The sequence below is a fragment of the Branchiostoma belcheri genome, unplaced genomic scaffold, assembly GCF_001625305.1.
Source record: "Branchiostoma belcheri isolate BF01 breed outbred unplaced genomic scaffold, Haploidv18h27 scaffold678, whole genome shotgun sequence".
Lineage (NCBI taxonomy): Eukaryota > Metazoa > Chordata > Leptocardii > Amphioxiformes > Branchiostomatidae > Branchiostoma > Branchiostoma belcheri.
In genome coordinates, this window is record NW_017804329.1 from 1 (window position 1) to 1,777 (window position 1,777).

General features: G+C 38.3%; 1 long non-coding RNA gene across 1 annotated transcript; it reads left to right on the forward strand.

Moving 5' to 3' along the window:
• Positions 1 to 315: 315 nt before the first annotated feature.
• Positions 316 to 1,542, forward strand: LOC109483981. The gene is made up of 2 exons (XR_002141048.1): positions 316 to 772; positions 915 to 1,542. It is a non-coding gene; the product is annotated as an uncharacterized LOC109483981 (long non-coding RNA).
• The last annotated feature ends 235 nt before the right edge of the window (positions 1,543 to 1,777 follow it).

The window sequence follows — 1,777 nt, forward strand, 5'->3', positions numbered from 1 at the left end:
ATTGGGGAGGAGGGAGGTCGAGAGCTCCCCCGTCGATTGGGGAGGAGGGAGGGTCAGGAGCTCCCCCCGTTGATTGGGGGAGGAGGGAGGGTCAGAGCTCCCCCCCGTGATTGGGGAGGAGGCAGGTAACCCCCGTGATTGGGGAGGAGGGAGGTCAGAGCTCCCCCCCGTGATTGGGGAGGAGGCAGGTAACCCCGTGATTGGGGAGGAGGGAGGACAGGTAAACCACGGAACTCCCCCGTAATTGGGGAGGAGAGAGGTGGATAGGGGAAAAGAGAGAGACCCCTCGGCTATAAGACCCCGATGAATGGGGTAGAGACCCCGGTGCAGGGGGTAGATCTCAGGAATGAAAAACAATATGTAAAATAAATGACGAAATGAAAAATGACATCAACAAAAATGGTGTTTCTTTCAATTCTTCTCAATAAAATTTCACTCCATACCATATTTTCTATCTAATCCAGTTTTGTTTCTTTCAGGAGACCAGTCATTTGAAGAACATCACATTGGATTTGTCACATATCCCATACGTTATTCTTCATTCCTTGATATATGTTTTATTTTTGTAATGCCATCAATGGTATTGTTATATTTTCCTTCCATTTTCCCTTGTTATTGTCACATTCTAACTAAAAAGAAAGTTCCATGTAATCCCTTGTTTAGAGATGTTCATTATTGTAATTATACTGTCTGTAATAAATCAATTTTTTCCTTTTGTTTCAAGGGTCAAGCAGTTACATGGTTGGAAGATCCTGCACAGAGCATACAGCAGGTAAGCTTGTGCTAAGAAGGAAGAAGAATCTACAAATATATATATATATGACTAATTACAAAGTATGATTTCTGCAAGGAGGTTATAGGCCCTTGGTTTCTGCTCAGCTTTTAAATCTTACTATCCTGTTTCTATCCTCCAGATGGGACCTCTCCTAGGGAAGGAAGCAGAACTTGGTCCAGGAGAAACAGACCGGGGAGGAACCAGCCATCAGCAGAAGGATACAGCACATAGTATATGTATGGTATATAATTTTGTAAATAATTGTATATACAAGTCATGTAAAGCTTCTCAAATATCAATAATATATGTAGTGGCATAGAAAATGTAAGGTATACAGGTATAATTATGCCAACCATGTGTAGATTATTCAATATGAATGTAGTAGTTTCTTAGTGTATACAAGTCGTGTATAGCATATTCAACATCTGATATTTGTAGTGGCATAGTACATGTATGATATAAAATCATGTCAATCATATGTTGATTATTTCATGTATGAATGTAGTGTTTTAGGGTATATGCAAGTCATGTACATCTTATTCAATATTTATGTGTCATAGTGTATTTGATTAATGTATAGTTCAATATGTATAGTTTATATATGTATAGTGTTATAGTTAATCAATATATAGTCATGTATAGTTTCCTTTTCTTTGCAATTATACCTTCAAAATGTATCAAATCTCATCATTGTAAGTACCTGTAATAGGATTGTGAGATAAGAGTGGTGATGTGAAATTTTGTAAGTAAAACTGTCGAGACTCAAAGTGCTTGTTCTTGCATCTCTGTTCTCAATTACATAGCTACTATATAATTCATTTGAGGATATTCCAGTTTTGCACTGGGGTAAGTTTGGAATAGTCCACTTTTGCGTGGGAGGGAGATGGACTGAAATATGCTGTATTTGCTCCCAAGCAAATGTCGGCCTTTCTAGTTTGTTTCTTTTCTTCTTAGACTTTGTCAATCTCTAGTGATCCTACTTATACAACACAATTGTTTAAC